Source organism: Xenopus laevis, chromosome 2L (assembly GCF_017654675.1).
Source record: "Xenopus laevis strain J_2021 chromosome 2L, Xenopus_laevis_v10.1, whole genome shotgun sequence".
Classification (NCBI taxonomy): Eukaryota; Metazoa; Chordata; class Amphibia; order Anura; family Pipidae; genus Xenopus; species Xenopus laevis.
Window position 1 is genome coordinate 147611390 of NC_054373.1, and position 24779 is coordinate 147636168.

The following is a 24779-nucleotide window of genomic DNA, read 5'->3' on the forward strand; positions in this document are numbered from 1 at the left end:
GGCAAATTGCTGCGTTTCACTACCAGCAAATAAATTATTCTGACGCCCATTGACTTTAATGCATTTGGACAAAATAGTCACACGTATAAAAACTGTCACTTGTGTTAAAATTATTTTGACTTCAATGCGTTTCACAAATTTTTTGCTGTTTCGCAAATTTTGCGGTGAATTCGCTAACTTTTCGGCCAAACGCCACAGATCCGCCCCTCACTATTTGCAGCAGGAAACAGTTGGTCAGGATTGGTTGCAGCAGGGGTATTATTAGGGTTGCCACTTGGCCGGTAGTTTACTGGCCTGGCCGGTAAAAATGATGGTTGATGCCAATGTTATTAATAGGGAAAAAAGATATATAGGAAGGCAGGTATTTTTTTCCAGAACAGGTGGTAACCCTAGGTATCATCAGTTGTTATGAAGGTGCTTTTCGACATGTGGGTCCATGTATAGAATTGCTAGGGGTCACTACAACAGTTGCATCTTAAATAGAGAAATAAAGCTTGTTTTCCTATATGTAAATGCAATGTGCCTGTGAATTGAACCACAAGGCGTAGAATGTTTTTATATAATTCTTTTTCTATGATTTTCACAAATAAAATAAATCCCCTGATTTTAAGTTCCCCCTCATTTTACATTGTTGTTTTGTGGTCCCGCCTATATATTATGCATAATACATTTCCCCTGATTTTACATTTTCCAGGATTTTAAACCATTTTTATCTGGCCCCCTGAAAAACGTAAAATGGGGGGGTTCTACTGAATGTACCCTAACCTTTAGTTTGTTGTACCCTAACCTTTAGTTTGTAAACCCTATTGTACTCTGTAATCCTTGTCTGTTATCCACCATTTATTCCCTGTTTGCTATAACTGCAGTAAAGCACTGCGTATCTTGACAGCGCTATATAAATAAATGATGATGATGATGATGATGATGATGATGATATCTATTTATATTAGCCATTAAAACAGAAATATGGGGAGACAGGCAGACACACTGAAACAGCTTCAGCAATAAATCACTTTTCCTTGTTTTTCTGTGCCTAGTAAGTCCAATGATAATTACAGGGCCAATAAAATGCTGATAGGTGTATAGCTGTCTATAAAGTACTTTATATTGGTGACAAGGTGTGGATATTTTTATTATTATGTTATACCTGCAGCCCAGGACACATGAGTGGATGCTATAGCCCTGCATTTATTGAGATTTGTGTGTTCCAAGTTGTCTTGTGTGTGTCCTGCCTTCCCTGCGTGCTTCTCCCACTGGAATGTGCCTCATTCTGTAACCTCCCCCTCACTTTCTTCTCTCCAATCCACATCCCACCAGCGACTCCACTCCGCGTCTTCCTGTGTGCCCGAGTGAAGCCAGACAGCGTGCTGAGAACTGACAATCCTCTGGGTCTCTCCATCCCAAACCACACACAGTGCCTGCCCTGACTCTTCAACGGATTCCCCCAAAATCTCAGCAAATAAAAGATAGCAGAAAACCAGGCGATATCCCGGCTGCAGCAGCCCCAACCAACAAGCCGGTGACTTTTTTTTTTAATCAGCGCGAGAAAAAGTTGCAGCTTCTCCAGCCGCATCCAAAGAAGAGGCAGATTTGGGCGAAAAACAGTTTCCTTTCTTCCAGCTTCAGGGTGGTCCTGCGAGAATGTGATATCTGGAGGGGCGACAACAGCGCAACTTTGCTGCAAACTTTCCAGAGGAGAGAGCGAGAGTGCGACACCCTGCGCGCAAAATCAATTAGACGATTGGAACTTTTATTCCTGCAGATGTTCCCTTTTGATTCCCTGGATATGTCATTGGCCTGAATCGCTCTGACACGGTGGATTAGATTATTGGAAAGGAGTGAGTTGCACTCAGAGTGTCGTGGGCGATTTTGGATCATCTCTTCCATCTGGGAGGTACAGTATGAGGATTTGGGGTCATTCATACAAATGTATTTTATTTATAAGCAGGGCTGTGCTGGGGGCCCAGGAGTTATAGGGGCCCAATGGGGCACTGACTGATAATTAATATCAACATATATGAATTATTATTAGCATTAGGAGGGCTAAAACAAATTTGCTAACTTCTAGTTACACCATAGTTTTCTTTTTACAATAATATCATGAAATACTAAATAGTTTAACTGTGAGATGAGGCAGCCTGCACTGGGCTGTGAATATAGTAAATAAAGTACCCCCTCTTGTAAAATATAAGGATATTATAAGGTACCGAGGAGTTTCATGACCATATAAATACACAAGGCCGAGTGTTTTAAAACAGGTCATGGAACTCCGAGGTAACTTCTAATATCCTCATATTTTGCAACTGGGGGTACTTTATTTATTATAATACACAAGTTTCAGTGAGTCATCAGTGATGACATCAGAACTCACAGTTTATAAGGATATAATTTACAAGATATTAATGGCTTTTGTGTATTATATATCTATATCTATATCTATATATATATATATATATATATCTATATATATATATATATATATATATATATATATATATATATATATATATATATATATATATATATATATATATATATATATAGTCCCAAGGGTGCACACCATTTACAGTGTAGAGTACCTGGGTGCCCGAGCCAGCAGGGTAAATGTATAGGTGAAGAATGGCAGCACTCACAGGATTTTCAGGCAAAATAAAGATCAACTTTTTATTTAACTCAACGTTTCGATCCCTCACAGGGATCTTTCTCAAGAGTATACATGCATGTTTGTATACTCTGTGAGGGATCGAAACGTCGAGTTAAATAAAAAGTTTTTCTTTATTTTGCCTGAAAATCCTGTGAGTGCTGCCATTCTTCACATATATATATATCTATATATATATATAGAGAGAGAGAGAGAGAGAGAGAGAGAGAGAGAGAGAGAGAGAGAAAGTGAGAGAGTTGCTGCTCAAGGTTACAGTCTAATATTGTGCACACAAATAATGGGAAGGTTCAACACAAAGTCCCCATGTTGTTGCGTATCAATCAATAGTAAGAATGCTGGGAGCTGTAGTTTATCAGCTGGGGAGCCACAATTTGGAAATCACACCCACATGCCTTCTCTTGTTGTTTACAGACAACTCCGCGCTTCACGTGTTGGGCATATTGTGCGGGTGCTACATTGAGTAAAGACTATGCAATTAGTGTGAGATCAGCAATAAATGGTGCGTGATACACAGACACCCCAGGTTAGTCAGTAATAGGTGTCAGGTCTGGACTGAGAATTAAAATCAGGTACACAGAGGCCCAATCAGCCCACAGAGGCCTAAACAGCCCCCACCAGCCCACTAGATACTGACTTTCTATGGCACCTTACAGCAGCCCCTCTGGCATTTGCCAGAACCCACAGATTGCCAGTCTGATAGGTGTACAACCTGTATACATTGGAAATGTTCTCCTGGGACATATTGCAATGATTCTTTGCTGAGAGCCAATGCCTAAAACATTAAAAGGGAAAAATTGAGATTATGACATCACAGCTTGGTTCCCTGAAGGATATTGTGATTGCATTTTCTCACAGCTAATCACAAGTCATAAACAGATTTATGTACAAGTATGTAGAGTGGTGCACCCCAACTCTGGCAAACACAGGGAGTTGCAGCATTATAGTTTTGCACACATAGGAATTGTGCTCCATTCCATCCAGGCCAGCTCCTCTCCACTCGCAGGCCCACCAGCAGCTGTTGGGTTGGGCATTTTCTTGCAAGAATCGTGTGAAAAACATTTAAGCAGTTGTTTTCACAGGATTCCAGTAGACAGCAATATGGGTAATGGATGGCGATTATGAAGGAAAATTTTGAGAAGTCACAACCTATGCTAATTTGCCATTATCCTTTAAAAGTTCATTGTAAGCGTCATATGCAAATGTGTGTCTCTTTAAGCGTTATATGCAAATGTGTGTGTCTCAAGACACAGATCTTCCTAAAAGTTTTGGGAAAGGGGGCACTAAAAGTTCAGTCGCTCCCAAGTCACGACGCTGCCATAGATCAATAAGGATGATTGATCTCTAATCATTTTCTTGTGTTGTGGAGTGTCGTCTATTGGAGGCAATTAAATATGCTTCTACTTGGTCAGATTTAGGGTCACCTGTGTGTGCATATACACAGAAATATGGAATTGCTTTCTCAGAATATTTACGGTATAATTTTACCTGTTGGCTTCTATAGACATACTCCATGCACTAATCATCCTATGAAGTATTAAAGGCCTGGGGTGGAAATCACTCAGTGCTGTGGTAAGAGCAGCAGTGCTTTATACTCGATCAGTGACCTCGTCTTCTCTTGTGTGTGTTATGAATACATTTGCCATATTTATTTAACATTTTTGGAATCTAGCAAATATGTCAATCCAGATTTTATTGGGGTGCCATTTCATTATTATTGTTATTAGCCTTTATTCATAAAGCGGCCGCATACTACACAACACTAGTTATTAAACCCAAAGATAAAAAGTTGCCTAATGTAAGAAATAGTAATGCTGTGCACCTTTCCAATATTTATTATGCATATCCAGTGCTTTTAAATTGTAAATTTAGTATTGAAAGCAGTATTTATCCCTGTCTGTTGTCCGTCCTGGTGGTTATTACTAGTGATACTATGTAGCAGAAGCCAGCTCACAAAGAAGCATGCAAAAAAACCACAACCAGCTACATTGTTTTAAGAGGCAGAACCAGCAGTGCAGAACCAGTAGTACAATTATATTTACAATAAACGTTAACACGTCAAGATGCATTGGAAAGTTGATTGGAAGGCCATTTTCTTTCATAAGGTGAAAGTTTAGTTTTGGGTACTTCCCTGTAAATAATAATAATAATAAATAACAATTATTGTTATTATTATTATTATTATTAGTGTTATTAATAATATATTCACATTGCAGCATTTTTTTAGTCTATGCAATTTTATAATTTCTGTGTTATTACTAGACACTCATGTTTAATAGGGGTATTTTATTTTTGCAAATATTGTATTGCACCCACTGTAGGGTGAAGGGTTGACAGAAGTACTGAAAGATACAGGTTGCAGAATGCTCAGAGAAAATAAAGTGGAAACCACAGTGGCTGCAGCATTAGGGTTGATTTTTGTTTAGTAAACAGAGATAGTTTGAGTTACTTAGTCTCAGAGCCATCATTGGGTTAGATGCTTGAAAAAGATAAACAAGTATTAGGTCACACTCTTCGTCCATTTTACAGTGCCGTTAAGGGCCTTTAGCTTTTCAGTTCTTTTCTGCATTTCACTAAAGCTGAAAGGCAGTCTTATACTATTCTAATTGTATCACCCGTCTTTACATACTGTATACTTAAACTGAGAATTGTAGTTCAGCAGTAACAGAAGGGAAAAGAGCCATAAGTTGTTGTTTTGCTGTTTCAAGAGAAACACTGATATTTTGACATGTTCTCATTTTTTGCCCAAAACAGTGTGCATCTTGTATTTGTGTTTGGCAACTGAAGAAATAATTAATTATAATGTTTATCATGAATAATGGCAGCAGGGTATAGTTCTTCATAGTGATGAGCCCACCCCTTAATCTGTATCACATGTAACATATACTTTTGCAACATGGAGACACACACTGGCACCAAATGACTCACTGAAATGCAGCATACAGCTGGGCAGTCACCAAAATGATTTTGTTTACCTTAATATGGCCCTCAAATGTCCTAAACAATCAAGATAAACCATCAATTAAAGAAAAAGTCTGATTGCTCTTAAAGATTCAGTACGTCCTTAAATGTACATATATTTAATATGAAAGGGACCTTCTTGTTGATTATTGGTATGGCACAATATGCAATCACTGTGCACTGACATGCAGCAAGATTATCATCACCAAAATGTATTTATATAGCCCAATAGATGCCATATTAATTGCCCATTATGTTTTACATTTCTGTAGCTAGAGCTTGATGGTATCCAGTCAGAATGACAGGCCCCTGGTTCCAAATGCAGAACTTAACAAGTGAAGGAAATTAAAAAAAAAAAAAAAATAGATTGAATATCCTTGTTGATTAAAAATGCTGAAAAAATGTCCAGCCTTGACATACACAAACATTCATACAGTTTAGTACAGCCTTCACGAAGAGAGCCAGGTCTCGGCTTAACTCCATAACTCAGCACAGACACCCGCTTACAGATATAAGGTAGGGGTAACATTGGGGTCCTGGGCTGGCAAAGCAAAATCTGTACCTTGGTGGCACTTACAAAGGGGTCAAAGGGGGACCTCACAATTTGTTTATTGCAGATGATAGGGCTCTAGGTATGTATACTGTCATTCAAGAATGGTATAGTGTGAAATGTTAACTCATTATCTACAGTGCTCTAGAATGATTTTATTTGCTTTACCAATACATTCAATTGTTACTAATTTTGCTCAGAACTTTGGCTTTCCTATATGACTTTCTTACATAGTAAATTAGGTTTTAAGTCAATATATAATCTGCCTAACTGCTAGTTGATCCAGAGGAAGGCAAAAAACACCAAATTTAAGCCTCTTCAATTTGCTCAGAGGGAAAAAAATCCTTCCTGACTGCAATCAGCAATTGGACCAGTCCCTGGGTCAATTTGTACTATGAGCTATCTTCCATAACCCTGTATTCCCTCCCTTGCCAAATAGCCATATAACCAGGCCTGGACTGGGAGTCAAAATAGGCCCTGCCATTCCAAGTACACAGAGGCCCAAACAGCCCCCTACCAGCCCACACAGCCTCCTACCAGCCCACTATATGGTAACTTTCTATGGAACCATACAGCAGCCCCTCTGGCATTTGCCAGAACCCACAGATTGCCAGTCCGGGCCTGCATATAACCCCTTCTTAAACCCCTTTTTTCTATACCAGGTTGTCCTAAAAAGCCAGGGTAGTTATAGTAGATATATCTAATAGTGTTTTGTATAAGGTATATTTAACTTGAGGATGTTACAGTAATACATCAGGGGAGTTTTAATGTTTTCATTAATGCTAAAGTGTTTATTTAGTAGCTTTCAGGCTTGCAAAAATATAATCAGACTTACTGTAAATAAACTACCTTCCAGTAGTTACAAGTTCTTGTAGCCAATAAGGTTACAGCACCAACTTGAATCTGACCTGGGTCCGTGCCTACTCCAAAAGGTTCTATATGTTACCAGTTAGAGTAGGAATGGATTATGTTACAAATATCCATAAATATAAAGTGAAAAAATCTTCAGGCAGATGTTCCTGTATGTCTGCAGCCGTTTATGCACCCAGCGTGTGTCATCATGACAAATACTGAGAGATCAGAATGACCCTCCACTTTGTTTAATACAGTGAGAAGCAAATACATTGGCTTCAAATGATTTTAAAAGGCAATACGGTATGAAAAGCTTAGGCAGGCTGCTATTGGCTGGTTTTATTATTGTAATTATTTTAGTTTTTAATACAGAAAAAAGGCCATACAGTTACATGGCCGAATTAAAGCTGCTGAGTTTGTCCCCTCCGAAGTAATATGGGGGAAAATAAAGCTGCTGTAAAGTTACATGTATGTTGTCTCTGCGTGTCCAGGTGCTTGAAGATAGAGCACACATTTCCCAATAATGATGTGGACACACACAGGCACAGGTAAAGCTGATGGGCAATAGGAATTTCAAACCGGCCAGACAGATATATGTCCAATTTTCAGCCAGACAGCAGCTGGTCAGGCCCTCCCGAGAGCCCTATACACAGGCCAGTAAACACAGACAGTAGCTTTTATTGGCCCTTGTATAGCCACCTTTAAAATGACGCCACACGGTGTTTTCCAGTTCTGGTGCTTACCCAAACCAGTGTGTGTGTGTGTACATCACCATATGTCTTAATTTTTTTTAAATTGCTGCCATGTTTGAATGCATTTGGAAAGCAACGTAATCCAGACCCTCCTGTGTACAAACCTTAATAGGGCTGATGGGTTTCATTTTTTGAGCTAGTAGTGTTGTAGACTAAGGATATGGAGATCCAAATTAGAGGCCCTGTGCATTCTGGATAACAGGTCCCATACTTGTACATTGTGCTGCTTTGGGAATAAATTGCTGCTTCTGGAAAATCTTTGCTTGATTCAGCAGCCAATCCCTAAGGGTAAGGCCACACTGGGCGTTTTTGGTCGCCTGGAGACTAATCGCCTCATCTTTGCGGCGACCAATCTCTCCAAACGCCTTCCCTCACTCTGCGCCGGCTAAAATGAAAAAATGCCGGCGCTAATCACACGCGGCGATTCGTTTTCCAAAGTTGCCCGAAGTTTCCAACTTCAACCAAATCTCCCCAAAAAGCCCAGTGTGGTCCGGTGCAGCTTTAAGACTGGAAGCGCAAGAGGTGTAATGACTGGTATAGGAGAAAAGCTAACAAAAATGAACTTATGTATTAAATGAAGTAGGAGTTAATAAACAAAGCCAATATTGACAGGTCCTTAGACAATACTGTTTGTCGTGTCAGCCCTGAATGCTACATGTTTGTACGCTGCTTATAATGTACACAGTGCTGTATACACAAGAGATAGACGGAAGCAATAGATCTGTAAAGCCAAGGGGCAGTCACAGTGCACACAGCTCCTCGTGGAACTGGCATTCATCACAATAATCTCAGGTTTCACTCTTGTGTCCTTGTATGCATTACTATAAGAGCACATTATTGTCCAATGGAGAAGGACAGTGTTAATGCAATAACCTTTTTCCCCGACGCAGCAGGAAATATCCTCAAATTCCAAACATAAATAAACAGGCAGCGTAGCGTGCCAAGCATAGACGGCTGACTTGCAATCACTTTGCTAAATAAAATGGCAGCGGCTTTTAAAGGAGTAGGCCTGGTGGCCTTGTGGTTAGACCACTAGCCTGTGAAGTGGCAGACTTTGAGATGTTTTATACCACAGTCGGAATCGTGTTATATTTTTAAATCTTGTCTGGACCATTAGATTATACCTTTCCTTTAAGTGATATATTTACATATATATTTACAATTGTTTGGGCCCAAACTGTGGAGACGGGATTTTTCAATTTCTGCTTATTTGTTATTCACCTGGATTTGTATATTCACAGCTGCAGCGTTGGTCACAATTATAGCAAAGCTCTGAATGGGACAGTAGGGTTTACTTAAATTTAAAGTATTCTATATGGAACTCTGTAATTCCATCCATGATTGCATGTGGGTAATACAGTACAGAATTATAGAACTACAAATCCCAGCATCTGCTGCCGGCAGTGGTTTAAAAAGGAACAGTCCAGTGGATTTTACAGGACCTATGCCATTTTTAATTATTACTGGGTTTAAAGTTATTTTACAAGGTAAATGGAATTGCTATTGAAAGAATTAGGGCTCATTTACAAATGCAATTCGCCATGTTTTTTTACCTATAATGGAATTTTTTTTTTCTATATAATTCCAGCCATGAGGGTTAGACATGTATTGTGCCCAACTCTTTAGGTACATTTCTGTGTTCTATTATATTTTTTGATACAGGCTACTTTCTGGACCCTGATGCTACCACCATTCAAGTTTGTGGTAGGTCTAGGGTTCCTCTGTGTCAATATACGTCAAAAGAAACTTGCACTAAATTCGTAACAGGAGGCAAGACGGACACCTCAGAACCTAGTGCAAGGAGCAGCTTTGGATGCAAGTATCTTTAATGAATGGCGTCGATTTGCACAGCAACTGTGGCAAACATTGCTCAGCTGCAACTGCAGTTTTGCTTGTAAATGAGCTCTTGTTGTCCTTTGCACTGCTGGCTCTGACTTTTGAAACAATTAGCAAAGGCAAACTGATTAACAGAACTGTGGGAAATTGACTCTTAGCAGCATATTTATCAAAGAGTGAAGTTAGAGATCACCACAGTCCATTAGTGTGAAATTCTGCCACTCTCCATTCATTGCTATGGGCTAAAAATAGGCAATTTGAGAGATGCTGTACCACTGTTTATGTACAGAGCTTGTATCTGCGCCTGTGCTGTTTTTATAGTAATATAAGCTGTTCTGAGCAGGCCCATCATTACCTCTCTGTGTCTGCCTAACAGGAACTGCTGAATAACGCCATTTGCATTCATCCATAAAACCCTTGTAAGAGAAGAGTAAGATGCTCTTTATTGGAACATTATTGCATTGTAGATTCCAGAAAATTCAGTTTGGTGAACAATTGTTCATAAACAACATCTGGCATTCAGCAGGAATGGCGCTACAACGGTGTGAGACTAGCACTAATAAACCTTGTCTGGACAACAGTAGTTCTCTGTGTTTCCAACTTTTGTAGACTACGGCATGATTGCTTACCACCAGATGTTCCTCCTTCCAAAATATTGTTCATTTTCTCTGCCGCCTTTAGTTTAGTATCACACTGGTCCTAACTAAGTCACTTAGTGGCTGTAGTGTCACTTAATGCTGTAGAAGGTGGGTCTAAATTATTAAGGGCCAGGGAGAGTCCTGATTATTAATGTTCCACTATATGTGCCCAAAGATGATATCTTTCCTGATGCAATGCAGGGACATAAAAAGATTTTGCCGTAGAATTGAGTAGCAACTGCTAGGTCAAACAGTTGCTGTAATGGTGTGAAAAGTGCAAATTGCCAATTTACATATTCATAGAACAAAGGGCCAGAGCTGTGGTTGCAAGTAGTTAAATGAGCAGAACAAAAAGTTCTTATTTGCTGTCAACAGGTGTAGAACATTAGAGAGTGTGTTAGAGGGCTTAAGCACTTTCTCTTGGCACTCATTACATGTAAATGTTTAAGGAGGATATGGGGCTAGTTTGCAAGTCTATAGGGCATTTCCACATGGCTTAATTCCCCATTATGTGCAAGAGTTAGGAGGTCTGTTAGAAAAAAAGATATACAAATCTCACTTAACAAACCTGATCAGGCATTTCTCATAGCCCCACACCTGGGGTGATTTGTACCATCATTGAAATGCAAGGAGCAGCCTGCCCCAGGGGCTTATTTTGTCTCTGCTGTCCTTGAGGTGCATAACAAAGCACCACATTAGGAAGCTTGCTGCTGCAAATTAATTGCTATCCCTCCCATCACATTCCAGCATTAGCCACATTTCGGTACCATTCTCATGCCATCCTGCATGATGTGTGCTACAGAGCTAATTGAGATGAGTAATCTCACAGTGGAGGTTGCTGAGGATACATGGCTCTGCTGGAAGGTTTTAGGAAGAGTGGCTTGAGCCCAGAAGAGGAGCATGAATTTTCACAGGGGGCTAGACTAGGCTGGGAAAGGTTGTAACAAGGTCACAAACAATTGATAAGCCTTCAGGAAATTATCACCACTTAAAACTCCTTAGAGGAACAACAAGGTAATCACCTTTTTACTATCTGGCACCTTCAGAAGGTGATGGAGGCCTGTTTCAGGAAATCATAACACGTTGCTTGTAAATTATAATGCATACATAAATATTGAAGCAATCATTACTGGAGAAACACGTTGACTCCTGATGAAGGTGTACTACAACTCATTTAGAAACATGGGTCATAGGAAGAAGAAGAAAAAAACAAAAGAATAGGGCTGATTTGGAAAATTCTGCAGGGGGCATTCCCCAGAGACACTTGCTTGTTGCTGGAGAAATGAGGAACCCCCTATCTATCTCCCTTTTTGCTCTGCACATAGGGGTAAACAGTAGGCAGCCTCAAAAAGTTACAGTATGTGAACTCTATTGCTATAGCTTTCCCAAGACATCAGTTCATCTGTTGTGCCTTGTGTTTTCAATACGGCGCACAGTATCTAACACTTGGCCTTGATCGTGCATAAAGTACAGGACTCCTTTTGCATAGTATACCACATGGGCTACATTTTGCACCAAACAAATTGAAATTGTAAAAGTTTTTTCAATTCGAAATTCGACCCTTGATAAATATGCCCCCTAAGGTTGCTGGTGAATTTTAAAAGTGTACCAGACACAGGGAGGCACATTTATCAAAGGTTGAATTTCGAATTCATGTGAGTTTTTAAATGCGACCAATCGAAATCTATCAATAAAATTAAATTTTTAAACTCGGATGAATGAAATCGTCCATTTGATTCGAATTTTAAAAAATTGATTCGAGTTTAAAAAAATTCGAATGTCAGGAAGGCTGCAAACAACTCCAAATTGATCCCTGAACCTCTCCCATTGACTTAAACAGCAATTCAGCAGGTTTTTGGTGGCGAATAGTCAAAGTCGAGTTCTTAAAGGGCCAGAGTATGATAAATCTCGAAAATCTAATTCTATTTTTTGTTTTGACCATAAAAAAGTTCAAAAATTCGCATTTCGAATTAGAATTATAAATTCAACCCTTGATGAACTGCCCCCTAGAGAGACATATACTGAGCCTAATACAAGTATAAATCTCACCCATAATGCAGTTTGTTTTTCTTTTTCCAAGCTGTCTTTTGAATTTCAAGTGAGTCAAAGGCCTGTAGTACGTACACTATAATTGTTGCCTGTTGATGGTCACAGAGATAAAGAGATAAAGTAACTGGAGCTCATAGGAATAAAAATGAATGTGGAAATTAAATCATTCTTCACTGTTTCAGATCTCAGTGCTTTAGCCCACATCATTCCAAACAAACAGTTCAGGAAATAAAAATATATGAAGGGCCTCCTCTATTTTGAGACATAGCTGCTCATTTACTTTATGTACATCTGGCAGCCATTGCTTATTGTTTTCTATGTCCTTGGCCTATAGAGGCTGCACAAATGCAGTTTTTAAACAAACTATGATGTATTGGTCATAGCAGGATGCTGTCAAGTACCAAGATGTTGATGTGCTGTTCCCATCTTTGTGTTGGGTTATTCAGCAATGGCTTTTGGAAGCCATTGCTGAATGGTTAAGTTTTGGAATTAAGGATTTAAAGATACCATGGTAGGAATAGGCAACCCAGAGCAACAATGTTCACAGGGTTTAATTTCTTTTTACAAGGTTGTGATTTTGGAATATGCAAATTATGCTGATGTGAATACTTGTGCAAAAAGGTCGAGAGCCAGGTTTGTTTACCAAGCCATTTCAGTTCATTGTGATTGAGTACTACTAGGAGATGAGCCTTCCCATAGTATTTGGGAGCTTGGCATTGTCCTTATATGATAATGAATTGCTTTGTCCTGTAATGAGTCTCCCTTCCTCACTGTGCATTGTCTTCTTCACCTCTCCTCCCTACCCTCAAATTCCCATAATTATTAGGGTAAGGGATCAGGTGACCTAAACCTATTCTGGGATATGGCTGGATGGTCCATGATACATTGTTTCAATATGAAAAAAGAAGACTTTTGTTATTTAAAGAACATAATGACTGGATTGTTGTTTCTAAGGGAACTTTAATGCTTGACGTTCACCGTTGTTAAACCTTGTGAAGCATGCTTGTCTCAAAATAAATTAAGATTTAAGATAAATTTATCATAAAGTAGGAATTAAAACGTAGAATTCATTTGTTACTAAATTCATTGAGATTGTCTATGCTACTCTCATATACATTAATATTGATTGACTCACTTTATATTATAGCAGTTTATTTGATATCAGCTTTGATGAGAGAAAAATATTTCTGAGCCCTCCCTCATAAAAACGGTCTTTTAAAAGGTATTTTGTTTTTCATTTTCGTTCCTGAATCACAATTTTTGAGCCAAACTACTTTACAATTAAATGTTTTCATTAAAGGGTTTGTTCATCTTTGAGTTTCCTTTTAGATGTAGAGATTCTGAGATGATTTGCATTTGGTTATAATTTTTAATTATTTGTGTTTTTTGAGTTATTTAACGTTTTATTCAGCAGCTCTAAAGCAATTTCAGCAATGTGCTCTAACAACCATACACTGATTTGATTAAGAGAAAATATGAATAGAAAGATTAGTAATCAAAAGTAGCCTCACAGAGCATTTTTTGCTCTGAGTTGGAAAAAGTCAGAAGAAGAAGGCAAATAATTAAAAAGCTATAAAAATAAATAATGAAGAGGCTTCTTTTTTTTTCTTTTGCAAAATCAAGGTAATCTGAATGTATGGCCCTCAGGCAGATTTCTGGATGGCTGAGGGTCCATACAGAACTACAAGATTTTCCACCAAGTCTGTTCAGTATCAGAATATTGCTGGGGAAGGGGACTGTTTTGGCTCATAGATTGGTCTCTAGACTCGACTTGACTACTAATTAGGGGGCAGCTAATGCCTTATTGTATAAGGGAATCTTTGATGGAAAGAAGTGCAGCCATAACAGCCAAAGTGGTTAATAGACATCTATAATAAACAGGAAACAAAAATGAGGCAGATGTAATTGCTTTAGTATAATAGGATAAGTAGTGTAGACATATACGACTGAGGTAAGAGTGTATAACGCAAAATGCCAACAGGAGACCTATGTATCAGCTTCTTATTACTTTGGGCAAGTGGCTTAACCCATCACCTGGTTTCAAAAGCACCAAACCTTATATTATAAACTCGATGAGTCAGTGCCAGCACCCTGACCAACTGCTTGCTAGATGTAGTGGAGGAACAGAGACACCAAAAAAAAAACAAAGTGCATTTTTCTAGTTCTTAACGGCATGTCCTTTCATGTATTGTAGGTACCTCGTGCATTCAAGGGTCCATACTTGTATCCTATTTGTAAAATGTGATATGCCACTGACAGAAAAAGAGAGATTATTTTCGAGGAAACTTTCACTTCACTTTTTTCTTGTGCAGTATTTGTGTTTGTATTGCAGTCACTAAGAGCTAAGTCCTTCAACAAACACTCAGCGCCAACAAGGGAAGCTGCTTTCTCTTCTGCTCTTTGTTGACCTGTTTTCTTATATACTTATGGAGTAAAGTTAACACTTTTTAAAGCAAGTGTTTAAGTGGCGCTTTGCCAGAGTACTTCCATGCTGACCTGTCGTGTTGAAGGACTGATCCTATTCACACATACAGTCAGCCCTTTAATGGTAATGGCCTCATTCGGTATTTGCTGGTTACGTCCTTCATTTGGAAGAGGAGCTCTGTTAGAGTCCCTTTGTTATTCTGCACAACTCATACATAACATATAACATTCCACAACATTTACTCTGCAGTGGTTTTGGGATGTTATGGATACATGTGAAACACCTGGATGTATTTGACAGAGAACAAAGGACAGTTGAACAAAAGAAAGAAGTCTGATGAGCAGTGCATTGTGTGTGATCCAGTTAAAACCCTACATTTTGTTTGTCTCATAAATATTGAGTGAAAACCTTTATAAACCAGGTGATATTATCAGTGTGCTGTGCATCATCCCATTGACTAAATTATTGTTATTACAATCAAACTCTAACTTATTAAAAGTAGATATTCTTCTTCAGTGGTTGACTAACTGGTGGAACGCTAGCCCTTGTAGACTATATTCACAGTATTTTTTTTATTGACCATTGTAACCAAGGGTGGGCACCCCTAGGACAAGCAGTCAAAGCCATTCACCAAGACTGGCGCATGTTCCGGATCGCTTTTGCTTGTCGGATCTCCAGCTCCCCCTACCCCTCGGGCTGCTGCTGCTGCTGGTCTCACAGCAAGCAGTTGGGCGACATGCTGCCCCTTATATATTGCCGCCCTATGCCCGGACCTTTGTGGCCTCGCCACACTCTGGATTGAGAGTTGGAGTATAACCAAAACTATGAATCATGTGGACAACTTATTTTCCTTTTTTTTCTATTCTTTTTATTTTATTGGCTCCAAAAGGTGGTTGGGCGCTGTTAATAGTCCTGTTAATAGTCCTGTCCTTGCTGGATTATGCTGATCACCGCAGAGCTGTCAATTGAATGAGATAGCTGTCTCTGCCTTGTTGTCAAGAAGAACTTTGTATGGCAGAGATTAGTTGAATAAACCCTCCCATGCTTTAGCTCCTTTACATGTTTTTTTGCTAATACAGTATTTTTGGAGACTGTATTTTTGCTTGAGGCTGAAATATTCTGAGATTACGTAATGTTAATTTCACAGTTCATTGAAAAGCCCTGATGACAACTGTGTCTGTAAACAAGCTAGATATAACTCGACTTAAGGTCCCCATAGACGCGACGATTCTTCTTGCCGAACGACCGATTTTAGGGAAGTTCGACCAATCCTTCGAAATTATCGTGCGGTTAGTGGTATTCGAACGATCGTACATCTTACGATTTTTCGTCCGACATCTGTCGGGAAATTGATCGGCCAGGTCAAAAAATCTTTGTCGGCCCCAGTGCAATCTCTCTATGTTTGCAGGGCCAAGCAGGCAGCTCCCCTTTGTTTTCCTGCCAAATTGGTCTTTTTAGTTGATGGTAAATTCGTACGATCGTACGATCGTTCTGAGAAGATATTGGTCTCACGATCAGGATCTGATCTTTTAAAAATCTCAACATCTATGGCCAGCTTTACTTGCTTTACTTGGATTACTATGTTTTGCTTATTGTCATCCAACAGCATGCAACTGGGGTTGTGGGGTGGGGTTCAGGTTCCCTAACATATACAATAAAAACATTAGAGAAGAAATTTATTAATGTCCTAGATGCAAGTGAAGTAGTACTAAGAAGCACAAAATCAATCCCTTAGTGCTTATTCAAGAAGCGTTTGCATCCAGTCTTAATTGCCCTTTGCACCTTTTGCCATATTAAAATCCAATGCAAGGTGCAGGGTGAGTATTGGGTTCCTTTGGAGCTTACACTCACTGAATGAAATGGGTGGTATTTATATACAGGCACCCAAGAGCCTGTGACTAGGGCAGCAGCTTTTGGTGTAATAAAAGTGAAGAAATTCCCCCTAGCCACCACAGAGACTTACAACGAAAATCTTGCAGGGGGTGAGGGATACAGGACTCAGTTTGGAGTGACGTTTCTTTGCATATTGAGGGGCTGCTTTGCATCTGGTGCCTAGGTTGTTACTGGACCTAAATGCATTTCTGGATAGGGGGCTAAAGTGGATACCCTTGTGCCTCCTCCTGCCCACCCCTCATAGGGGAAACATAGGTCCTTGCATAAGGACCTGCACTCAGATGCTTGTGTCTGTTTTTTGGATTTTGGAAACCATTCATACAGGATCAGGTTCAAATTGGGCCAGTGGGACACCTGGAAAAACTTGGTGGGTCTTTGTCCTCCACTGGACCCAGGCCTGCTCCCCCACCAGGAGCTAGAAGAATTGTCATTAGTTGTTACCAAGGGGTTGTTAGAAGAGGAGACCCCCTTATAAAAAGTTTAGCCACAAATCACTGACAGCATGAAAGATCCCTCATTAATGTGTTGTAAACACCTAGCTAAGTAATTGCACAACACTCCCCTTTCTAACTGATTCTAGAAGGAAACCCTCTATTATAAGGTCTTAAATCCCTGTGTCATCTTATTTGAGAAGGTATGAATTAGAATGACTCTGCCTTGGGGAATAATTAAGAAGGTGTGGCTGCTAACGGAAAGATAGTATGTTAGTCTGAATGGTAAAAAAACTATTCCTTTAGAAAAAGAGAGTGGCCTGAGTCTTTATAGGGTAAAATGTCCTTAATTCCATCCTATTGAATGAATGGCTCTCATAGTCTTTAGTGTCTCTTATGTCCTTCTTGGCCAAATGTTCTCATTAATAGCCTACTTCACTTGTGTGTGCAGGGGCATATGATTACACCCAAAGGGCAATTTTAAGAAATTATTATTTTATATTCATACCATGGTTCTTATCCAGTAATCTGGTGTTCACATGTCTAGTGCTAATTAAAAACTGGGAAATAGTATAAAACATTTTCTATCTGATGTTTGGTTTCTAATTTTGTGAAAATAGCAGTTATGCAGCATGACAGAATTGGATTTTCTGAAAAAAACAACAACCCAGAAACCTAATTAGCTATGGATTCCAGCATCTCGCTTTTCTATGCCAGCAGATTTCCAAGCAACCAATGGGAACCCACATACTGTAATGATGTCATTAATTTGCTACTGTGTGATGATGTAACTGCATTACTGAGGCCTTTGGGGTTAAAGTGATATCATCTGAGTTCAGAACAAGTAGATGATCTTTGTCAAAAAAAGTACGGCATGTGAGGTTTCTCATTTACATGAGCCAATATTGGTTGCAATAAATTATCAGAATACCAGTCAGGCTCTGGGAGCTGTAATTCATTGTTTCATTGGATTTGGATTGGGAAGCAGTTGCTACCTGCGGGGTGCTAGCTATGAGATCTCTACCTGATGCAAACATTTTTATTTAAATGTTATTATATTACTATGTCCTCTGCTATTCATCTAGGGACTAATCCATGTGCCATCTTAAAGGGCCATACATGGGATGGTAAAAGCTATAGACTCGGCCCCCCCGAATTGGCAGCTTATTGGCCCTTCCGATGACCAATATCTGGATAAAAGTCAGCCAGAACTCATTGACACATTGTCATGGTCCTCTAACATATGGGTCTCCCTAGGCCTCCCCAGGGCCCCATTATGATCCACTTGTGGATCCAGGGGCCAAATAATCAGATCATCCTGATTTATCCCAATGTGTTGGAGGCCAAATTAGGTAAGGACCCACTCATTTGAAGACGTCACCCATTGAAAGGATCTTATACTGTTATGTCCAACTTTACAGCCAGCCTGCTTATGAGGTGCTTTGAGTTGTTTCATTTTTTTCTGGATCAGTTAGAAAAATATATGAGCAAAAGATGACACTTGAAAAGATTTCTTTTTAAATGGAGGGGAGCAGTATATTAGGCTGTGATGAATTCATGACCCCCCCCCCCCAAGTACAAGGGCCTCCAGTCTGATGCAATAAGTTACACAGCTTCTGCTACTAATTGTATGTTTTCCATATTTGCATCAATGAATGTTAACTTACACGCATATTATCTTCAGGATTTCACAACTCCAGCTGTGGCATGAAGATAAATGTCTGTGTAATGCCATGAAATGTATCTGTGTATGAGTTTAAAAACACACTACACACACACACAAATATATATGTGTGTGTGCACTGTGTTACAGTATGAGTAATATACGAGAATGAAAAAAAAAATCACATAACCTGCTCTGTTTTCAAATGCTCTTTTTTTCTCCTTCCTTGGACCACCCTGAATACTCACTGGCTCTGTGCCCCTTTACTCAACAGGATCAAATTCCTTACAGACTCCCTGAACCATACACAATGTGCTTTCAGGCAGCTGTCTATCCTGCAGAGATTAGTAGCTCAGGAGAGCTCAGAGGAGGGGCAGAGAGGGAGAGAAAATAGGGGGTGGGAGGCTCCTACCACACACACCCAGTAAAGTTCATTGGGCCTGCTGTGTTTTGACAGGGAATTAGTTAGTAAATTAAAACCATCAGGAAAGAATATATACTATATACATTTTTGTCCTAGCCTGGGATCTCGATGTGGGAATGTTTCTTTTACCGTTGTTGTGGACAAAAATTACTACATTTTGCCTACTGTGTTGTTTTACAAAGGAAAATGTAAACATTTCTGAAAACCATAAATGTATGCAAGGAGTAGGGGTGCTCCGAATCTCAGATTCCTTCATGCAAGATTCGGTATTTGGTTGAACCAAACGAACAGATCTTTACAGTTACATATGTATGCTTACTGTACGTTCATTATCTGGTTATGGTTTTTATAATTAATAAGTATTTATAAAGTGCCAACATATTCCACAGCAACGTACAAGAAATGGGTGTACACTCATTTCTTGTACGTCGCTGGGGAATATGTTGGCACTTTATAAATACTTGTTAATTATAATAACCATAACCAGATAATTCAAGTACAGTTAGCATACATATCTAACTGTAAAGATCAGTTCGTTTGGTGAGGTTGCCAAACGAGCAGATCTTTCCCCTATATGCCCATCAACGGCAGAGCGATATCAGGTTAATCTGAACATTCGGCCCTAGGGCCAAACGATTGTATTATAAAGATGGAAATGGGTGCTGACAGATTGTAATCGGTCCTTAATCGCAGGAAAAATCAAACCTGCCCGATCGATAGGCCAATTTTTGGCCAGATATCGATTGGGGAGACCTGTCGGATGCCCTCACACATCGGCAATTAAGCTGCTGAATCGATGTAAAGGACCGATATCGGCAGCTTTAATCTGCCCGTGTATGGCTGCCCTAAGTCTTAAATAGACAGTATTGTATTGTGTTAGAAACACTGGAGGACCTATTACAGTAGATATGTTGGATCTTTGGCGAATGCTTGCAAGAAAGAACGATCTTATCTCATCCCCTACACTACTTAGTTCCTTCTTAAATAATAGAGAATTTATTCCAGGACTCTCACAGCAACAGTTTGGGTGGTGGATTAATAAGGGAATTATTACACTAGATTCTCTAATTAGAAGAGGAAAATGTCTCTCTATAACACAACTTGTAGATATATATCAACTTCCTCTGCAAGAACTATTTAGAGCTTCACAAATATTACATTATGTAAAAAAGCAGGCTGCATTAACTGAAAGGGGGACACTTACTCTGTCGAGTTTTGAAGCAGTGTGTAAACAAACACCATTGGCCTCCGGGATACTTAGCCTTGTATATAAAAAACTTAATCGATTGGTCCCGAATAATAAAAAGTTTCCCTATATGCTTCAGTGGGAAAAAGACTTTAGCGACCAACTTTCAACCCAACAATGGTCAAATTGCAATTTAATGGCGAATAAGGGAAGTAACTGTATAACTGTCATGGAGACATCGGTAAAACTGCTACATAGAGCGTACTTGGTTCCAGCCAGATTGCATAGAATTTTTCCCTCATGTGATCCGAGATGTTTCCGGGGATGTACTGAAAGGGGAACCATGGCCCACATATGGTGGGAATGTAAGGTTGTATCTAAATATTGGGATAAGGTAGCCCACCTGTTATCAAAAGGGATAGGTTCTAGATTTATTAAGGATCCTTTTGTTATGCTGTTAGGAATGAGACCAAAAAAGATGCCTAAAATCACATATAGATTGTGTCAACATATTCTTATGGCAGCTAGGATAAATGTCTCCAGTAATTGGAAAAAGACAGATATACCAATAGCATCTCTCAAAACAAGGATAATTCAGATAGCAGCTAACGAGAAACTGGGTCATATATTACTAAATGATATGGAAACCTATGAAAAAACTTGGCTTCCATGGTTAATATATGAAAAAGATATAACACTCAACTTAGCATTACGTACTTAAAGAAGTATACTGGAACTATGAGAACTGAATAATAGAAGTATACTGGAACTATGAGAACTGAATAATTAGGATCATTTTTAAAAAGCTAAAGGTTGTACAACATAAAACAAAAACCCTGGTTGCCAAAGGGATTATTTATTTTTATTTTTTTATTGTATTTATTTATTTATTTTTGTGTTTATTATCATTTAGATCTGGGTTGTTACGTATAGGAAATATTGTGAATGCCACTCTTTTTCCTGTAATTTATTTATTTATTTTTTTCTTTTTCTTGTCATTTGTTTGAAAAAATGTAATAAAATATTTAAAAGTAGAAACACTGGAGGACCTATTAATTAATCTTCAAGGTCGGGGGAAAAACACGAGCTCCCAAAAAAACTGCGACAAAACCTAATACTAGGTTATTTAAAAAAAAATTTGACGGAATAAATATTCTCCAAAAAAAAGTTGCAGGCCATTGAGAACCGCATTGTTGCATGCATTTTCAATGAGGCTAAGAAACTCGAATGTTTTAATGAGCCGGAAAATTTAATATACAATTAAACCTGTAAGAGACAATTCCCATTGACTCTTACTGAACCTCACCAGATTTTACTTGCGTCTTCTGGAGACTTTTTGTGGTTTTATTCTTTAATAAATCCCTATTCAGGGTTCCAAAGAACAGTCTTGTTTATATTTGTGTTTGTGTTTTTTCTCGATTCATGAAAAAAACAAAATAAGAAGACAAGGAGAGGCATTTTAAGCTTTGGTGTGATTGCTGAACTGCAGCTCCCAGAGTGCTTCCAATGGCTCTGCTGGTGTAGGGAATTGGAAAGTTGTATTTGCAACATCTGTTTCTCTATTGCAGGGGGTAAAGTTGCAACAAAAAATCAGCGGCACACAGGTAATGCAAGCATGCTTGATAAAGGGGGTAACCCCAAAACGTTGCATGCTGCAATAAACCTTAAGCAAGGTATTACCTGTGTGCCGGTGAATTTTTGTTGCCATTGGATAGAGAGGTTGCCGTTTCCTCCATTTTGCTGTGCACCAGGGGATTGTTTTCGGTGAAGGCTAGGGTGTGCGAGTGCTTTTGGACAAGTTCTCCACTAGGGGCTAAAGTTGGCCATACCCATGAAGATCAGCTTTTTTTGGCAAGGTCATTAAACAAGCGCATCTTTCACTGATATGCCCACCTTTAGATTGTGCCGGCCAGATGTTAGTGGTTCAGGCCCATCTGCTGGAGCCATACAACTGCCAAAACTTTCGACTTGGTCCAGAAGGACTGAATCAGTAGCTTTTATAGGCTCCTGTAGGCCACCATAAGTGTGTGGGAGAGATACCAAGGAAAAGGGAAAACAATAAAGAGAGGCAATATGAGAGGAAAGGGACAAGAGAAAGAATGAGTCCTTGATATCAATCAGAGTTCAGCTCCATTTCTCCTGAAAGCATTTCCTTCTGTACAAAAATCATCTCAAACTTAAAGGCAGGACAGTTAATGAAGCAGTTGGTAGCGTGCTGCGTGATGCCTCCCTGTCCCAGGGTCTCTGTGCTAAGCGTGGTGGTAGGTCATGCAAGTAGGGGAATGTTATTTTTAGGACACCTAGGGTTAAACCAATCAGACTGACCCCAGGGGAGGACGTCAGTAAATCACAGGTCATGCTTAGAAAAGGTCTTGGGAAGGGGGGAAGGGAGATCTGAATGAGTTCAAGGACTTCTTCTTTTGTGTTTCTTAAACATGTGTGCGATGTGTGAGTACTGTAAAGCTTATGGATTCCTGATAACGGAGAATTCCGTACATGAGCTCCATTAATGCCCTTAGACAGCATGAGGTGGCATAGGCTGATTGAATTAAGATAAAGTCTCTTGATTCCTTCTAAATACTCACAGACAAACCTATGGGAATGTGAGTTAGCCAGACTGTATCAGCAGGGTAGCGGCAATCTTGACTATTCCAGCTGTTATTTGCTATCTGAAAGGAACCAGCTAGTCACGTCCATCAGTGTATTCTTGTATTATAAGTAAAAGATGCTCATTTGGGGGGAGTGGAATACATTTTTGGATTCCCAAGTGATCCTTTGCCCCCTCCTTATTTTTTTTTTGTAGAAACACATGGCTCAGTGGGGTGATCCTGGCTAATCTCTTTAAAATACCTCCTTCTCCATTCTCAGGTGATTACCCAGGATCTCCACATGTATGTGTTTTATATGTTGTGTTTCCAAATAATGGGAAGGGGCACATGTCAGATAATGAAGCGCCTGTATGACAGGGCCATTAGGGTTATGACACATAGGGGCATAACATCTGACTGTTATTTTCACCCAAAGGGTCATTTTTGGTCACCATACACTTCTTGAGCCACCATCCTTAGTTTTCCACTCTTTATAAAATTTCCTACCATGAACGTCTCATTATTGAGAGTTGTAACCTGTGCGTGTGTCTATATTATCGGAAAATAATAACACTAACGCTCTGAAACATGTGTTGCATTATTATGTAGCTGGCTACAGTTATAAAAAAAGAGGTATTAGTGTGTGTGGAAATGTATTAATGATTACTCTATAACGATGTGATATATCGGACTCAAAATAATTCCTTATGGCAAACTCTTATAAACATTCTCAAATAGAAACTTTGCTCTGCAGGAGGAAACCACATACATGGCAGTAAACTCCCAGAAGTTAGTGGAGCAGTACTCTCTGTGGGTCTTATTCATAAAAAAGTGCCCCTTATCTCCCCAGCACTCAGGCATGTACCATTGGTAAACGAGCCCTTATATAAACATTTCATTTCCCATGCTAGAGACTATTATCCCACTGCTACTATCAGCACCATCTCTCCCTACTATACCTGCTATCCCACAGCCACAGTCCCTTCCCAGAGACTATTATCCCACTGCTACTATAGGCACCATCTCTCCCTACTATACCTGTTATCCCACAGTTACAATCCATTCCCAGAGACTATTATCCCACTGTTACTATAGGCACCATCTCTCCCTACTATACCTGCTATCCCACAGTCACAGTCACTTCCCAAAGGTTATTATCCCCACTGCTCAGGGCCGCCATTAGAAATCACTGGGCCCTGTACAACAGCCCCATCACAGGCACAATTTATAATTTTATTTATATTGCATTATTAGTACACACAGAGCTGTAACATTTTAGAATTCAGAAAAGTACACACAAGAAAGAAAACCATAATAAATAAGGATAGATGATAGATAGATAGATAGATAGATAGATAGATAGATAGAGATAGATAGATAGATAGATAGATAGATAGATAGATAGATAGATAGATAGATAGATAGAGATAGATAGATAGATAGATAGATAGATAGATAGATAGATAGATAGATAGATAGATAGACGGACGTGGATTTTCCTTAGCTGAGCATCTCAGCACAGCGCTTCAGCTTGCACATTCCCAGAGCTGTGCTTCAGACTGCAGAGCAGCCCACACAAGTTGAAAGCCTATGGGCATAAATCTAATAGCAATGCAGAAGAGCCCTCTAGACGAAAGCAAGCTCTTTCCCTCCCTGCCCCCCCCCCCCCACCAAGAATCCAAACTAAGACACACTCTCTCCTTAGCTTGCTTGCCAGGAAAGGGGATGTACCTACACAGCCAGGAATGCCAGGCAGGGAGAAGCAACTGAAGGCAAGCAGACAGACAAAATGTACATTCTGGAGTATACAAACCTGAATATAAATTGATTGTAATTTTTCAAGTATGGTAAACTGTGCAATTTGCTTTGTTA

At 39.4% G+C, this 24779-nt stretch overlaps 1 protein-coding gene across 2 annotated transcripts in view; it reads left to right on the plus strand.

The window, feature by feature from the left end:
* The first annotated feature begins 1290 nt into the window (after positions 1-1290).
* Positions 1291-24779, plus strand: part of gli1.L (GLI family zinc finger 1 L homeolog) — a 77944-nt gene continuing 54455 nt past the window's right edge. Inside the window, exon 1 of one of the 2 annotated variants that reach the window (XM_018247459.2) lies at positions 1291-1894. The gene's annotated coding sequence lies outside the window, so the exon portion shown is untranslated. The remainder of the gene's footprint in view (positions 1895-24779) is intronic. The other variant, XM_018247458.2, reaches the window with a different exon arrangement.